Below are 18,123 nucleotides of genomic sequence, written 5' to 3'. Positions count from 1 at the left end.
TAATGGAAAAAAAACATTATGTTCTATTAACACCGTCCAGTTGCACTGGCTTGTGAAAGATTTTGCATTTGCAATTTAATTTCATCTGAAACTCCAGGCCCAACCTAACCAACACTATTTCCGGTGCATTTTGGTGGTGCTTTATTGTGCCCAAAGTGGAAACTCTACCCCCTCAATATTATTTTAAGATTAATTTTCTGTTTCAAATCTGCATTAATTCACCCATTTTGTGTCATTTTTCAGGTTCTCTTAATGGAGGTCTAAGCACTGAAATGCCCATAGCTGTGGGAGCTGACTCTGCAGATCAGGCTTCCCCACCACTGCCACATGCCACAAAAAACAAAGTCTCTGGGAAACTTCGCCACTCTGCCAGTTCACTCAGCAAGTCTTCAAACTGAAAAACCTTACATAGACAAGTTGTAAGCTGAGGCTTGCTTTTTAGCCTCTTCATTTTTCTACTGATATTATGTCCTTAAAATTCACTGTGGCTGGGATTTGAACACTCCTTCTTTCTTTGATATAAAGTTAAATTTCAAAAGCAAGGTACAGAGAAGGAATGGCATTGACGTGATTGGAATTAGAAGGTTCCCAATCCTGTGATCCAGTTAAAGCAGAGCAGATAGGAGAAGTTGTTATGGTGTAAGGGCAACATAACAATACATGCAGCCATCTTGGGATGATGCTTGATGTCATGTTCATGCTATAACAAGAGTAACTATGACATGTGATATAACGAACAGTATGAAGTCATTGTTGGCTGTGTAGCGCGGCCACACAATGATTACCGCACTCAGAGACTGTTGCACACTTAGGTTTTGTGCAATTCAGAGACACTGAAAATGGACTCAACTGTGATTGTGGCATTGAGTTATCATGATACCAGGCACACACAGCCTTCAGTTTAAAACTACTGCCTTTCAATGTTTTCAATTGCTATTTTGCCAAGTAAGGGGAAGGGAGGCCCATTCTTTATCAGCTGAAATATATCCAGGAATCTTATGAGGATTTTTAAAACCGTAAGTGAAATTTATATAAAATGTTCAGCTGTCATTCCTATTATGAAAATTGTGTGTCTGTACTTAAGGGGGTTTGGGGTGACCTCTAAATTGACTGATCCAATTTCCCTACTATCCAGCCACCACACCAACTGGCTCCTTTCACATACTCCTGCTTCTTAATTCAGTAAAATGTGACTCTTGTAGTGCTCGAGTGTAGGATGGATAAAGTTTAGTAAGTTAATTAGAATAGAATTTAGTAAAAACGCTGATGCTGTTACAAGCTTGGAGGTTAAGTAAAGCACCAGAACCAGTGGAGTAACCACTGAGCCATTCACCCACACATCATATTGTCTCTCTGCATTTGATTATTTGCATCATGTTGGAGTGACGATGTACAGGGGAAGCAAAGAGAAAAAGCTTTTTAAATTATCTTTTTATCCTGTTCCTTATAAGGCAAGCTAATGAGTAAAATCAAAGAAAGAATAACGTTCAGATTTCCACGCAAGGCAAGCTTTGCCCTTTTAATATTTACGTTGATCTTAAATTGTTTTGCCCTTGCAAATCATAAGCACAAATAAGACAGGAGGATGATACAAAAGAAGCATCTGAGCTAATTTGGAGATGAAACCATATCATGCTAAACTTATTTAATATACTTTATATGCTGCATTACTGTACTGAGAAGGTTCACCTGCAGTTCTGACAAGTTTTCAACCTTGGAACTGTAATTGGGTGCCCCTGCACAAACCATATCTAATGAAACACCATGTGCATTATTAAACAGTGAAACATGAGAGTTAAAATTCTAGCTGTTCCAATCTTTCACCATAGTGTTTTTGCCTTTTTGCATTGTAAGCATCCCCGGATATTTAGTTGTCATTGCAGAAAGGAATATGGCCACTGACAATACAATATTTCTAAAGGTGTTGCATTGTGGAATCCATCATTCAGTCATGGCCTGTTCTGACAATGTTAAATTGACAGCCATCAGGTTGTTTTGTACCTTCATCATCCAACTGCACTTTTTAATCACAGCTCCAAAGCACTGAATTATAGGACCAATTTCCTACTGATTTTCATCATTTCGAAGCATTAAACCGCAAGGAAACCTAAGAGGCAAAACCACCACACATGTAGATATTTAATTTGGACCTTTTCTACTGAAGAATATTTGTCACTAATTGTGACTTGAAGATTGTAACAAATGGAACAGTAACTACATTAACATTTTGTACATGTGTGTTCTTTCAGCTCATTTCATTTTATATCATACTCCTGAAAACCTTTCTGTCTTCCTGTATGCTTCAATCAGAAATTACATATGGGCTATCTGGACTATTTATTGCTGAAATTATGTCTTGTTGAGTACTCTAACAGAAGAAATGTAAGAATTTGATCTTCCAATTTGATGCCTACTAATGGGATTTTTTTTTACAGTGAGAACTTTAATGTTCTGAAGTAATGTTACTTATGTGTTCATCTATGAATTATTTGACAGTACTATTTCTGTTGCACTCATGTACCAGTCAAGTGAATGTGCTCTTTGGTTGTCAGATGTACAATGCTTTATTTTTATTATATATGTAAATATGGAGTAATATTTGATAAGCAAAATATAAAAAAAGCAGCCTTTGTAAGTTATGATTTAATTCTTCCATTTTGCTGTTGGCTTTCGTCAATTATTGTGCTTGTCTAAAAATACAGCCAGAGCCTTGGGTGATCTGCACTGAGCATATGGAGTATAAAATTTGAGATGCAGTTGTGTAGTGATACAGTAATTTTTTTTCTGACGTGGCATCCTTGCTTACCATGTTCCAGCTAAAAATTGTACCTTTTCTATAAAGTGTAATTTCTAAATAATTAGTTGTCAGCTTAACTTTTGTTTTATCTGTTTTAAAAAATCTTTCTCAATAAGAGCATTCTTCACAGCTCTTTAAGAATTTTTCTAAGACATGTGTAACTTCCTAATAATGAATATTGTAAAACAGAATTAAAGAAGTGCACTCACAGCCTTTAGACATTTCCTAATTCACAGTGTTTGGCCTGAACTTGAAAAATGCCATGTTCTTCTTGCTTATTTTGATGATCGTAATCCTCAGTAACTAAAGAGTTTAGAAGTGTCTAGTTAAAGACCAACTATATTTGAATGTGTATGTTCTGATATGAGTTATTCCTCAGCTACTTAATTTCTGCCCAAATGTGTTGACCTGTTTGTGTCAACGTACTGTCAGTCCCACTAGTGGCTCAGAATTAATGGAATTATGGAAATTCTAGACTAGATATGTTAACAATTCATTAGGGAGAATTAGATTTCACAAATATTCTGACTTTCTACTTTTTACTTCACCTTGGATCAAGAGTTCTGAAAGAATTGATTCCACTGCTGATTATGTTTTCCAGTCAGTGAGCAAACCTTGCCCTCTTCATTTTCTTGTATGTGTCGATCATTATTAACATTAAACCTTTTGGTTAAAATTACGGTTTTAACTGAGTGCAATATGATACAGCGTTATACGAATTCTAACTAATTTAATTAATGTGGTGACATACAAAAGCAGACGACTGTTGTGTTTTTGTTGTTATGGTTATATAACTCCAAAGTACTTAACTTTCTAGCTCTAATATTGCCTGACGTTTTCTAACCACACTGGGCATTTATTTTTTAAATAAGTCAGTTGCCAAAGAACTCTTAAATTTCTGAAAAATGCACTTTGTCACTCTTATAAACCCCCAACATAGCAATTTTACAATGATGTGTGATACTGGTAACCAACTCTATACCCATTTTACATGTGTTACGTTATACCAGAAAAAACATGTCCTAAGAATGGTTGTAAAGTAATGCCATTTTAATATTTAATTTGAAATACTTTACGAATACATTCAAAATAATTAATTTGTAGAATTAGATTAAGTCTTGTCAAGCAAAAGTGGCACTGGGTTTGGAGAGACATTGGTTTTGTGGCATTTTATTTTTGAGCTTCTACCAAGTAAGCTTTCAGTTTTCTTTTTTGGGCATAGGAAGGATGTATTGCAACTGAAGCAAAAATAATTAATTGCAAACAGCCAATGCTGGTCTACCTCTATAGCAATACCTACAGCAATGGAAGTGGATGTTGGCTTGCATGGTTCTATCTCATAAGCTATAGTCAGGGCAACAGCTTTATACCAGAGAAACATACCCCAGGAAAGATTGCAAAGTAATGCCATTTTAGTGTGTAATTTAAAATATGTTCCAAGTAAAATTAAAACAACGCTAAAACTGTAGGTTCAATCTTCAAATGTCCCTGAACATTATCAAATGTTTCTGTTCAAATTGAAAAACAATGATTGGTTTTCATTTTTTTCATGACTTGTTGGCTAAAGATAAGTAGTGCTGCATCTCATAATTCAGGCTTTTTCTGGCTTCTAAATATTATGTCGAAGAGGTTTAATATTCGACATACAGTTTGTATTTAAATATCTATGTATTTAGATTCTCCAGGTTAACTCAATAGCTGTAGATATCACACATTGTGGTTTGTAGAAAGAGTGCACTTGCAAAGCTTTCTCTTGGTGTCAACACATTCCTGGCACAAATCTAAACTATTTGAGAGCAAAATGTTGTTTATTCGTCTTGTATTCCCACTTGATTGTTTTTTCATTGCTCCCTGCCCTGCCTCCGTCCCTAATTCAATCTCACTGCTGCTCATGCTACTGAATTTGGAGAAAGTAATGCTCTTGCAAAATCCTGGTTCCCAGCCTTCAACCACCAGTGAAATTTCTAAAAGGGATAAAGAACTGGTTGTAAAATTCAGTTTACAATTCTGGCTCCTGTAATTGGGCCTTCAATCAGTTATTAATCATATGTCTCGAACACCTTGGCAAAGGCTTAAGATAAGCCCAACTCTAGTACTGTAATCACTTTTGCTCCTTCAGACACCCCCTTACCATATATTATTTGGCCAGCCTCTAAAGAAGTTATTTTTGAAGCATCATTTTGCTGCAATTCCATCCTCATTGTTGTACTGTTCTTCGAACAGGTCATACTAATTTATTTGTTGTTCATGTGATTCTGTGATTTCTCAAAGAAGAAAGAAATGCATTACCAACAGCATGCACCATCTCTTTCCGGTGATCTTGTTCCTAAATATCAAACACCATCAGAAATGGTGCACTGCGCATCTAGCATTAGCATAGTGCAGAAGCATTAGAGCATCTAGTGCAGCATTGAGGCATCTTCCTCAAGATGGTGGGTAGGCAGTCTACCTTAATGCTTTTGTCAGAAGCTTCCTGGATATGTACAGGTTAGGTGGATTGGCCATGATAAATTACCCCTTAATGTCCAGAGATGTGCAGGTTAGATGGAATTGCAGGGTTACAGGACTATGGCGGGTGAGTGGACCTGGGTGTGGAGTGCTCTTTCAGAGGATCGCTACAGGCTCGATGGGTCAACTGGCCTCCTCCTGCACTGACCCATTATCATTCCGGTGCAGCTGTTAATCCATCAGCATCTTGTGCTACCAGCTACCTCTGAACAGAAAGCTCCTTTTAACACACACATTGTTCCTTTCACTCATTTCACATGATTGTCACATTTTTACACTGTGTGTTTGCAGATTGAACATTGTGCCATTATTAACTGGCATGTTGGAAAGAGAAAACAATACTACATTTGTTCTCCCTCCACTCAACTTGTGTATATAATATACAGTACCTTAAATGCTATTGTTAAATTCATTAAAGACATGAACCCTATTTTTGTCTGAAATTTAGAGGTGCACATGCTTTTTTCTTTATCTAAACATATCCTGTGTAAAGATCACCAGTTAATTGTAAATATATTCAAAGTATCATATGACCATTCTCGGTTCAAGGTGTGGAAATACTGTTGTACATCCAAACAATACGCAAATTTCATTTGAGTGTCTCATGAAGTTATCCTGCTGAATTGACCTCTTGAAGGAAGCTAGTGCAGCATTGAGGCTTAATGGTCACATTTTTAGAACTCGAGGAAGTTCCTTTTGAATTGAAACCCATGGGGAGTAGTCGAGGTTTGTGCCTCTTGATATTCAAAATCTAAATTGTGTCTGCAAAAGCTGGTGTAGAAAATATTAATTGAAACCCAGCCACTGTTGCCTGCTGCGGGAGGCTTTCCTCAATGCTGCCTCGGTGGAATAATTGGAAAGTGAGAATGGCAACCGAGGCCAGCATTACAGTCTGTGTTGCATTCTGCAGTAGCACCTCTTGTTTTGTTCTGTCCTACTAAATCAGCACCAAGTGAATTGAGAGAAGCAGCCGAATAACTGGAAGGAAAAATGATTTGGGCACTGCACTCAAACAATTAGGTGTTTGTTCAGAGTATCTTGAAACGTTTACAAAGTCTTTGTCATCAACTATGAATATAAGCAGCTAGTGTTGGTCTTTGATGTGACATGAATAATTTATTTTAGAGGCTCTTTCCCTGTTGCTCAGTCTGTAAAATATGATTTATAAAAGGAGGCAGCTTGAGGATGCTTATCTGTATTAATATATAAGAGGGAAGTTCAGGATGCCTGTGTTATGTGAACTGTTATGAAGAAAGATTTCATTAAAATTATGATTTCAAACTAATTGCTTTTTGTTTGAGTATTATTTTTATTTTCATTGACACTAAAGTTCCACTAAATTTAAAGAAGAAAAGCGTCACCCGAAATCCAAAATATTAAATTAATTATTAAAATCAGTTTAGTGAAAATGATGAGCTGCAGTAGGCAAGCTAGTGTGGTGCATTTTATCATTTAATGACTGTTTTCAAGATATTATTGAGTAACTTGAGTTCTTAAACAGTGAAACAGTTTAAATTCATGAAACTTTTTCAGGTTCTTTGTATCACAAATATTTTAACACATGATGATTTTAATTGATATTAAAAATACACATGAGCCAGGTCAAGGAAGATTAAAGGTGCATTTATGCCTGTCTGTTGTGCTACTTGTTTGCTTTACTTGAAATTATATTCTGGGCTTATTTTTTTCAATGCCATTTAATATTTTATGTGTTTAGATGAAGTTACCCTGCCTTCATATCACTGCTATCTTCTTTCCGCATCATGCTGCAAAATGTATTATACCTTTTATGTTGGTAGCACGTCTATATCTTCTCTCGAAATTTAAGTCCCACAGGTCCAAGAGGCACAAGCTTGAAAGAAAAATTGATTTGGCCATTCACTGCTAGAACTAACAGGACGACTAAAGCACTATTGGGTCCTGCTCCCACCTACTCATTCATCCAGCACATCGTGGAATGCAAAGATAACCCCTGTTGTCTTTTCTCTAATGCAAGCCATCTCCTTAAACTCATCCGCCCCTTTCTCCGCCACCATCACCTGCAATAAGTGAAAGTAGCTCATGGACTTTATTTGTCCCTAAGACTGAGACCATCTGATCAGCTGCCCTTTTCCTAGCCCGCTTGGCCAAACTTCCTCCAAAGTTACACCCTGCCCTGAATGCACATTGCTCTTTGATATTCCCCCTGTCCTCCCCAAGGATGTATCTTTGACCCCCCCTCCTATTTCTCACCTACATGCTGTTTCTTTGGATTATAAGACTGCTTATCCATTATCCAGAAATTTCCTCCAATTAAATATTGGGATATCCAAAAGGCATCGTCTTTGGTCCCCACTACGAATGTCTGCCGACATGTCAACATACAAGTAACTTGTAATTTACCATTCCAGTGAACAATGGACAATTGTCTTGACAATATTAAGAAAAATAATATTCCAATTCTTTTTTAAAAAACTCTTTCTTAAATTCGCTCTTTGCTTGGTAGAAATTGTATTTTTATTTGCTCGTGGGATGTGGATGTTGCTGAATTGAAGAACATTTATTGTCCATCCCTAATTGTTCCTGCAAAAGTGATGGTGAGTAATGTTCCTACTCAAGCCCCTTTGCCATGCAAAGTCTATTTACCCCTTGAAGATTGCCACATTTGCAGACATCTTAAAGGAATTGCAGCTTATGCAAGGCATGTTCAATTGCCACGTGGTCGCACAGCTTCGAGGGAACTTTGGCGGTGAGCTCCTTGAACCACAGATCTCCGTGTGATGCAGATACACCCACAGTTGCTGTTAGGTAGGGAACTCCGTGAGCAGCACAGTGGTTAGCACTGCTGTCTCGCGGCGCTGAGGACCCGGGTTCGATCTCGGCCCCAGGTCACTGTCCGTGTGGAGTTTGCACATTCTCCCCATATCTGCGTGGGTTTCATCCCCACAACCCAAAGATGTGCAGGTTAGATGGATTGGCCACGCTAAATTGTCCCTTAATTGGAAAAAATAATTGGGCACTGGAAATTTGTTTTTAAAAAAGATAGGGAACTCTGGGATTTTGACCCAGCAACTATGAAGGAACAGTAGTATATTTCCAAGTTGGGATGTTGTGTGACTTGGAATGTGAAGTGAGGAAAAACTTGCACACAGCAAGTGATTCAGGTCTGGAATGCTCTGCCTGGAAGTGTGATGGAGGCAGGTTCAAACGAGGCATTCAAGAGGGCATTAGATGATTATTTGAATAGAATCAGTGTGCTGGGGGACTAAGAAAAGGTAGGGGAATGCGCTTGTTTGGAGATCCAGTCCAGACATGATAGACCCAATGGCCTCCTCTTGCATTCCTTGTTTCACACTTGAATTATTCATACTTTGAACTAGAAGAAATCCAAGGTTCCTTTTGGCCAATGAAATGGTTGATCAGAAGTGTTTAGAAGAGTGGAATTGGCTGCCAAATGACCAGAGAACATGTTGATGAGTTTGGAAGAATGAAAATTCTGATGTGGTAAACTAGGCTATCTTTCCAGCCAAATTTGGAGATTTGTTCAAATATAGCCAGGAAATTAGTGGACTTTAGCAACCCTGAGAGAAGGGAGCAATTATCATTTGATGACGCTTGCTTTCTATAATTGAGCTATGACCAGCTTGCGAATAGATAACATGAATACTATTTTCATTACTTTCTTTAGTACTACACTATATGTATTTTATTTTTGTATTTAATTTGCGCTATCAGTCCTTGCTCTCTGACTTTTCTCTGATGGTGTAGCTAAAATGAGGGACTGTATGAGAACTCTGTGCACCAAGCCATTCTGTGGCCCTTCAGTATGGGGTGTTATCAGAGGCTTGCGTCTTTTTTAAATAATGAAGAAGTTTAAGGTCTGGCAAATGGTTCCTTCTTATTGATAGGTTCAGTTCTAGAATCAGTGGGTGGTTAAGCTCAGTTGGCTGGACAGCAGAGCAAAGCTAACAGTGAGGGTTCAATTCCTATATTGGCTGAGGTTATTCATGAAGGCCCAGCCTTCTCAACCTTGCCCCTCACCTGAGGTGTGGTGATCCTCAGGTTAAATCACCAGCAGTCAGCTATTCCCCACAAAGGGGAAAGCAGTCTGGGACTATGGGGACTTTACTTTTACTTCTATAAATCAGTGATCATTGAGCTCTCTGAAGCAAATCAAAATCTGGCTCATATATAATAAGAAGCTTGCAAAAAAAATACTGTCATTTGGTTAATTCTAGAGCAACCAGAAAGCAATTATATCACAACAATAGGAAACAGCCGGTTACTCCTTTTAAGGCAGTGTCTCCAAAACGTGGACCAACAGTCATAGAATCATAGAATTTACAGTGCAGAAGGAAGTCATTCGGCCCATCGAGTCTGCACCAGCCCTTGGAAAGAGCACTTCACTTCAGCCCACACCTCCACTCCATCCCTATATCAAATGTGTATCTCTGACCGAGTAGGTCAATGGGGGGCATATTGGAGTTGCTTCAAGTATTTGGGTCTTTTTCGGGATATAAATTAAATTTAGAGAAAAGTGAATATATTGTGGTGTCTCGGCCAGGGGTGGGGGTGGGGGCTACCATTCCGTAGAGTGGGGACTCACTTTAGATATCTGGGGGTGCAGGTGGCATGGTATTGGGGGGGCTCCGTCGTTTGGTGGGGAGGGTGAAAGCGGATCTGACAAGATGGGATGGTCTCCCTCTGTCGCTGGCAGGTTGGGTACAGGCAATTAAAATGAACGTGTTGCCGCTATTCTTGTTTATTTTTCCGTGCCTGCCGATCTTCCTGCCAAAGGCATTTTTCGAAAAGGTGATTACCTTGTTTATATGGGGCGGGGGGGGGGGGGGGGTGGCCAGGATTAGGAAGGTGCTGTTGCAGAGGACTGCAGTCAGGGGGGTTGGGTCTTCCGAATTTACTATATTATTACTGGGTGACGAATGCGGAGAAGGTGCGGAGCTGGGTTAGAGGGGGGATTCCCAGTGGATGAAAATGGAGGAGAGTCTGTGCAGGGGGTTGGGGCTGAAGGCGTTGGCAACAGCGCTGCTCCTGATGGCCCGGGGGAAATACTAAGGGTGTCCGGTAGTAGTAGCGACATGGAAAATCTGGAAGCTGTTGCGCCAGCATTTTAGGCTGGGGGCGGGGTCAAGGGAAATGCCGATTCGGGGGAATCACAGATTTGAGCCAGGGAAGTGGGATGGGAATTTTTGGAGATAGGAGGAGAAGGGAGTCCGGGCACTAAAGGATTTATTTCTGGGGGGCCGCTTTGCGGGATTGAAAGAGCTGGAGGCGAAATGTGGGCTGGGGCAGGGGGAAATGTTTAGGTATATACAGGTCCTAGATTTCGCTAAGAAGGAGATACAGAGCTTTCCGCACTGTTGCAGGAGGTGCTGACGACAGGGGGAATGGAGAACGGGGTGGTGTCGGCGATATATGGGCCGATTCTGGGAGAAGGGAAGACACCGCTGGAGGGGATTAAGATGAAGTGGGAGGAAGAGTTGGGAAAGGGCATGGAGGAGTGATTGTGGTGTGAGGTGCTCCGGAGGATGAATGCCTCAACTTTGTGCGCAAGGTTGGGGCTGATACAGCTGAAGGTGGTATGTAGGGCACACCTCACAAAGGTGAGGATGAGCCGACTCTTTGAGGGGGGAGAGGATGTTTGTGAGCATTGAGTGGGAGTCCCCCGCAAACCACTTTCATATGTTTTGGTCCTGTCCAAAGCTGGAGAGGGGTATTGGAGGGAGGTTTTCAGGATAATTTCAATGGTGGTATATGTGAGGCTTGAGCCGGGTCCCCTGGAGGCCATATTCGGGGTATGTGATCAGCCGGGTTTGGAAGCAGGTGTGGAGGCAGATGTTTTAGCCTTTGCCTCGCTGATCGCCCGAAGGCGGATCCTTTTGGGGTGGAGGTCAGTTACTCCACCCTGTGCCCTGCCATAGAGTGGGGATCTGTTGGAATTATTAATACACGACAAGGTGAAGTTTGAGTTGAGGGGAATGATGGAAGGGTTCTACAATTCATGGGCTTGTTCATTATGCACTTTCAAGAATTGGGTAACATTGAAAATTGGGGTGGGTGCGTTGGAGTGTGTATGTTTTTGGTGACTGTGTATGGGTGGATGGTGAATTCCTGATTCCTTCTCTCTGATGTTTGTATTTAAAATGTTGAGGGGTTGTTTGGGGGTTGGTGGGAGGAGGGGATTGTTGACCAGGGGTTTGACATTGTATTTGTTATTGTTGATTGTTGGTGGATGTAAATTTGGATGAAAATGTGAAAAAGGAGAATTTTTTTTTAAAAATAATGTATATCCGAACCAGATCCCGGACCAGGTAGGCACTGGTAATGTGTCAAACCTACCAACTTCCGTCAAAATAGTGAAAACATGTGAAACAGTTATTTTCATTTTTAGTGCTGCTGTGCTTGAGCTGACAAGGAACTGGTCAGTATTCTCAATCCAGCCCCAGGGTACGTATAAGTAATGCTACAGGAATATCTATTACACACCAAGGATTTTAATAAGTGTTTCCAGATCTCAATCAGATTTTTCCTCTGGGCATCATAGTATTTTCTGTTTTAGTGCTTTTCTTCTGTGTTTGTACTGGAAAATGCATACGAGAACTTCACAAAAAGGAAAAACACTAGACATACTTTAAAAACTCTCAAAGGAACAGGTTGGTTATAAAGAATAATTTAGCTCTTTTCTCTTGTTTTATACTTTGTCTTATTTGTTCATGCTAGTAAGGACAACATTTATTGCACACCCACCCACAGTCTGGAGTCAGACCAGGTAAGGATGGCAGATTTCCTTCATTATAGTGAATCAGGTGGGGGGGGGGGATGACAACCGATGATAATTTCATGGTTACTATCGCTAGCTTTCAGTTCCAGATAGTTCTAATTAATTGAATTAAAATTCCACTAGATGCCATGAACCCATGTTCCTAAAACTCTGTCTTATTCATTTTTCGGTCCACTTACAAATATTGACATTTTACGACTGATTGCTACGTCAAGACACATTGTAGTATCATGTGGATAAAAATAGATTTGGCCACTGAAATTCGTTGATCGTCTGGTCAGGTATTCTGGAAGTTGCAATTTAAACTAACCTTGTAAAGGCCCTCAGAGAAGCTTAGCAACAGTCTTCCTTCTATGTATACAGAAATGAATGTTAAATTGAGAATGTTGTAAAATAACGCACCAGTGTTTCTGGCAAAACAACACGAGATAAACATAGATGAGAGAGGGCTTTTGGCCAACATTTTCTCGCACATCCATCATCTCACTAGGTCTTGATTGAATCTAAGAATATTTGTACTGTCACTCCTGGTTTGAAATAGGTATCTACAGTTCCAGACAGTTCTGTTTACATTGCCTGGTTCCTCGTTGCATTTTAACCATGCATGGGCTACCAAGATTTGGAAAATATAAGATAATGTGGGAACTGGAAAATATCTGCTCTCTCTGCATTTACATTAAGGCAAGGTAGGTTTACAAAGCGCTTAGAGTCCAAAGGAGTGTAAATCCAGTACGGTGTAAACCCATTTTGACAGCACATTGCTTCAATTTGACAAAGCATAACGTGTAAAATCCAATGTGAGACTAACCCCACCAGGGAGTCTCACTGCTTCTCATGGTGTCACATTGAGCCCCGAGTCCAGGTCGACACTGCGATTTTACTTTTGGTTTGAAGCTGAAATCGATTTGTACTGATACTAAACTTGCAAAATGCACCCTCAGTTTTCCACTACCCGAGACTGTTCTAACTGTTGGTTAATTTGTGAATGAAAAGGTTTTGACACTTTTGATTCGCTGGCTTTAACCTATTCCCCGTTTTTTTTTCTTGACCTACCTTGAAAGACTGCTCCATATTTACTTTTGCGATACCTTTTGATATCTTGCAATTCACTATTTGGTCGGTCCCCCAGTTGCCTCATTTTCAGCATGAAGAGCAGTAATTCTTTAAATTCTGCTCATAACCCAGGACAGTTTTCATGAAAAATGGAATTTAGTTTATATCTATGACACTTGATATCGATGTCTATGTTTCTATCTTTATAACGCCATCCTTTGACGTACCTTTCCCCTGTTCCTATCCCCAATGTATCCCTTTATTGTCTAGCTTGTCAAAACTGAACAGAGGGCACGTTAGACCACCAGTATTAACCGGCCTGTAATCTAATGTCCCTCCCCGCGGAAATCGATCTTGGTCATCCGCTGGACCTATGCAAAAATGGTCCTCATTTTGTGAAGCAGGTTGGAAATCGTTTTAGTAAATCAGCACCACTTCCCCCAGCTTCAAATTGACACCAATCTGCTATTTCAACTGGAAGGATAAAAAAATGGGGAAACCAGTTTAGTGCATTACGTTTCCCCCTCTCCCCTCCCCCCAACCCCCTTTAAAAAAAAGTATTTAGAAATATTATCTGTTGGATAATATTTACCGAGCTTATTAGTAAATAACATTGCGCAATATTTGCAATCCCGCCTTGGCTGGAGACATCCAAATTCTGTGACCCTGGCTCATAACCGTGGACAGTAAGAAGTCTTACAACATCAGGTTAAAGTCCAACAGGTTTGTTTCAAATCACTAGCTTTCGGAGCACTGCTCCTTCCTCAGGTGAATGAAGAGGTACCTCTTCATACCTCTTCATTCACCTGAGGAAGGAGCAGTGCTCCGAAAGCTAGTGATTTGAAACAACCCTGTTGGACTTTAACCTGGTGTTGTAAGACTTCTGACTGTGGCTACCCCAGTCCAACGCCAGCATCTCCACATCATAACCGTGGATGCGGTGGAGCTAACCGAAAACAAAATATTGGGTCTAAAGAGAGGGAGGGAGATTATCAACACGGAAGTCGTCTCAGGGAATGGGAAATCTATAGGTGGGGTGAAAGTCGTATGCAACATTTGATATCAGAATCGAGTCCAAGTGCTTTTACCAACCTGTTGAACACTGTTCGGAAAAATGGCAATAAAATATCCCAAGACTGTCGTTAAATAGGTGACTGAAGAAAAATGGATGCAACAGGTGTGGATATAATTCAACACTACCACAGTATATCTGCTTCTACCTTTTATTTTCCGACTGCCGTTTATTTTTAAAGTTTATTTGATTGATCGTCAGGAAAGAGATATTTTTCCAAGAGCTAAACCTTCCAACCAGCGACTGGTGGATTTGTTAAAAATATGAAATAGATCCTTGGTGATTTCAGTCTCGTGTTTGAGTTTTAACTTGATTACTGTTATAAAGTATCAGGAAAAAGGATGGTCTGGGTTCAGTCACATGGTGGACTTCGTTACCACGAATGTATTAAAATCAATGTTTTTGTAGCTTTAAAATAATGAGATTATTAAATCGAAGAAATTGGCCTAATAAATATTGAAATGTGGAGCAATAGACCAGACGAACCAGGAGACACGAGAGAGAGAGAGAGGCTGTGTGAATGAGTATTTCCATCTGACTTTCCCCGTGTCAATATTATTTGCTGAAAGTCACATCAGTTGCTGAAGCTGCCAGTTTGTTCCCCGCTTCTGCTGCACCGAACGCAGGGGGATCTTCCCTTCTGTGTAGTTTTCTGACACGAAATTATCTATAAATGCTCAGATTACACCTGGATTTGCGACGTAATTTCTAATTCCTCCCCCTTTGAATGCAGATAGTGCCAGATGATCAAGATTTACACACGAGACGTAGGAAGGTGACAGCGTACACCTGTTGAACATGGAACAGAACCTGTGGAGTTAAGACATTTCAAACCTTGCTGCATTACAGCGCGCTGCAGTTTACCCATTACTCTGCAGTGTTACCCCACAGCACTGCCCAGTCAGTAGTGTTCGGCTCTCTGCGCTTTACACAGGAGATTTCCCCTCCGGGGTCACTGTGGTCCTGATGAACATGGTGGGGTGACATCCTCGGGCTGTTGTTTCAACCCGATTGAAATACCATCCTTTTCGATTTAAGTAGAAATGGTGGACTTTTTTTTGGAAAGGATTCTCCTTACAATCTTCCTCCAACATTCCTCAATTACCAGTGAATTGACTCAAATTATGATCATTAGCTGTGAGTAAAGTTACTCTCTCTCAACTTGTAAGAACACTCCAGGTTAGGGCTGATCGTTTATATGCCAATCGCCAATAACTTATTGACTCAAGTAAATAAAATCCAATTTCACTTTAATTCTGCTGTGAAGTCCTATTCAAACATAGCCTGGGACCGCGAACCCGTCAGCAGATGTATGGCGACCCGGAAAGGGGCTCACGACGTCTTCACAATATTCCACAATCCAGGTTACTGAAATCTTCCGGGGATCACCAAACCCCAAATATCTCGTGCCCTGTCCACGATCAGTAATCGGTGGAGATGTACATCAGCAGGAAGAGGGAGCCGGGCTTTTGGAAATCACCCTTTAAGGGGACATCAACCAAAACAACTGGATTGTGAACCCAAAATGTCGGTGCAAGGCCAACCCACCAGATCTGTAAACCTTAGTGACAGTACATGGGAGGCTGGAGATCCCAACATGGGATATTAGTCCAGGGCCCGAACCCGGCACATCCACAGCCAGCTGACACAACATTCCGAAAGATGTTAAAATTCCTCGTCACCTTTTGGGCTCTCACTGATGATGGCATTTCCAAGCTTTCCTTAGAAATGTTGACATCAGATTTAAGGAAACTAACAGGTTGGTAAATTCCATTCATGCGTTTTTACCTAACCTGTTCACCGAGAGAAGAGGGGGTGGGTTTGGCGGTAGGTGTCAGAAACTTGTCTACTCTGCTAGTCCCTGGGCCTAAAGAGAAAATGCGTTTAGTCACTCCCAACACTGGCTCTGAGGGGAGACTCAACACGGCCTCGTTCTTTTCACATTTTAAACACGTCTCTGAAATCTGTAACAATTGTAATTGCAGGTGGATAACTATTCATAGATGAATGATTTGCTTCGGGTCTGGGGCTGTTTTTTTTTTAAAGCCAGCGATATTAAGCTGCTGGGTTTGCTGTTTTATAAATACCAGATTATAAACAACCCATTCGGAACAGGAGGAATCCACCCGGGCCCTTCCGGATCCGCCATTCAATAGGATGACACCCATTGTAAACTTCCGCCTCCCCCCTCAGGAACCTGACACAATTTATCAAGAGTGAGTCCTGGGGTGTGTGAAGAATGAATGGACATGGGGGCAAATTTCTGTTTGGTTTGAACCGCTAACTTACAAAGTAATGTTACTACTTTATAAAGGGGACGTTCTTTAATGAAAGCACCGCATCTTTGAATGTCCCCTGGGATGCTGTCGAACCGTTTGTCCCCCCCCCCCCCCCCCATTGCCAACACAACGCCTCTCAAACCCTTGGTTTAGACTCTGAGGTGGCCATTTCTAAAGACACACTCGTCCTGTTCTTTTAGTTTACTGTGGTAGCCGATAGTATTTCTGGTAAAGTCGCCCCTCTGTGCACAATTGTCTTAATTCCACATCTGTGATATTAGCACAACAAACTTGTTCTCTGTGGTCAGTGGGAGATAATGTTTATCCCTGGTGCCCTCGAATGTTCCATCGAAAAATTATGTTTGCATAGGGGAAAATAATCGGAGGAAGGTAAATGCGGCTTAATATGGGTTGATCTGCCCAGGGGCGATAGCAATTGGCTACCCCCGGATGATTGCAAATAATGTTCTGCCTGGCAGGCTGGTTTCCGTTCATACTGGCGGAACTTTGGAAACTTGCGATTGCAGAAAATCTGAAATTAAAATCAAAAAGTGCTGTGGGGTGGGTGGGGGGTGAATTGGGTATTGGTGCCAAGAGAACCCCCCAGCTGACTCCCCCTCTCATATTCGACCCCGGAACCTCAGCCTGGTTTCACTCTCCACATATGCTGTCAGACCATTTTGAACCTTAACCTTGTCCTGGCGCATCTGACCGTGACAGTGGGATATCTTAGCGGAAGCCCTCTGCACTGTGCCTGCTTAAGGATGAACGCGTAGGATGGATTCCTGAACTGTTTATTGTGCGTCTCCTTTCACACTCACTTGAACGTGTCTCGCTACGTGCACAATCTCAAAACAAAATGCACATTTTTTTTTGGCGGGGTAAGCAATCCAACAGCCTCACGAGAAGCAAGTTCAAAGTGTGGATGAGGGAGATGCAGATTCTAGCTGCCTGCAAAACACCTGGAGGAATGAAACTGTTTTGAACAACAACAAACAAACAAATCACAACAACGGTGGACATCAGGCCACGGATAATTATACGTATTTTAATATATTTAAATATTCAGTAAACAAACACAGTCGGGACATACATTTGGAACCACTATATAAAAGCTAACAGTTAAGAAAATAGGTTGTGTAGAAAAAGAGATTGCATTTAATTTAAGAGCCAATCGTCAGCTTCACACGGGTGGGTGTAAGGGTGGGTGGGGGGGGGGGGAGGAGCAGAAACAGGGAAATAAACTTAAAATCTCCGCTCAAGGTTTGTGTTGGAATGAACATAAACAAAAATCCATGTCTATGTTTTTGCAAAATGAAGATCGGTTTGAAATATACAAAAACTCAACATCTAAACTTACTGAACCAAACGGACGCAAACAGCCAGAACTAGATAACGAAAGAAGACAACATTATCACGATAACTTTTTTTTAATAAATAAAACGAATAAATTATAAAATGTATTCATTTAGCAATCAATACATATATTCAGACAGTAAAATTATATGCAACAAACCCATTTCAGGGGGAAAAAATGTGGAAAGCTTTGAAAAAATTAAGGCATTTTATACACGGTCATACTGAAAGATTCGGGTCAGTAATCCAAGGCATTTGTGGCTAATCTAAATGAATGTTC

At 40.7% G+C, this 18,123-nt stretch overlaps 1 protein-coding gene across 7 annotated transcripts in view; it reads left to right on the top strand.

Moving 5' to 3' along the window:
* ralgapa2 (Ral GTPase activating protein catalytic subunit alpha 2) overlaps positions 1-15,462 on the top strand; it is an 855,222-nt gene extending 839,760 nt beyond the window's left edge. For 6 of the 7 annotated variants that reach the window (XM_072505670.1, XM_072505634.1, XM_072505641.1 and 3 more), the window contains one exon: positions 244-6,590. The gene's annotated coding sequence lies outside the window, so the exon portion shown is untranslated. Of the gene's footprint in view, positions 1-243; positions 6,591-14,941 lie in introns of those variants that run through there. The other variant, XM_072505626.1, reaches the window with a different exon arrangement.
* The last annotated feature ends 2,661 nt before the right edge of the window (positions 15,463-18,123 follow it).

The sequence above is a fragment of the Scyliorhinus torazame genome, chromosome 1, assembly GCF_047496885.1.
Source record: "Scyliorhinus torazame isolate Kashiwa2021f chromosome 1, sScyTor2.1, whole genome shotgun sequence".
Classification (NCBI taxonomy): Eukaryota; Metazoa; Chordata; class Chondrichthyes; order Carcharhiniformes; family Scyliorhinidae; genus Scyliorhinus; species Scyliorhinus torazame.
The sequence above is the reverse complement of the archived record's forward strand: the minus strand, read 5'-3'. Positions and strand labels throughout refer to the sequence as shown.